Source organism: Tupaia chinensis, unplaced genomic scaffold (assembly GCF_000334495.1).
Source record: "Tupaia chinensis unplaced genomic scaffold, TupChi_1.0 Scaffold144991_2, whole genome shotgun sequence".
Taxonomy (NCBI): domain Eukaryota; kingdom Metazoa; phylum Chordata; class Mammalia; order Scandentia; family Tupaiidae; genus Tupaia; species Tupaia belangeri.
In genome coordinates, this window is record NW_006204851.1 from 2,564,836 (window position 1) to 2,565,164 (window position 329).

Consider the following 329-nt stretch of genomic DNA (forward strand, 5'->3'; position numbering starts at 1 on the left):
TTCCCTAAAATTGTCATCTAGATTATAGAGTCTTCTATTAATTGGTTGCTTGAATTTGATCTCTAATTTTATTGTAATCTGCAGTTTCCAAAACCTCCCTCTACCTGAACTGTTTCACTGACACGTTCCTATGTTCTGGTTCTGTAATTTCCCTTTATCTACAGGTATATTTCCATCTTTTCTTGTGGTTCATGGGTCCCTTGTCAGATATCCTCATATCCTTGCTGCTACAAACCCTGCCCAAATCCCAAAAAAGGGAAAAAAGGAAAGATGTAACAGTCCAAATAAAAGAAAATTTACAAATGGAGTAAGGGTAGTTTTATCTAGAA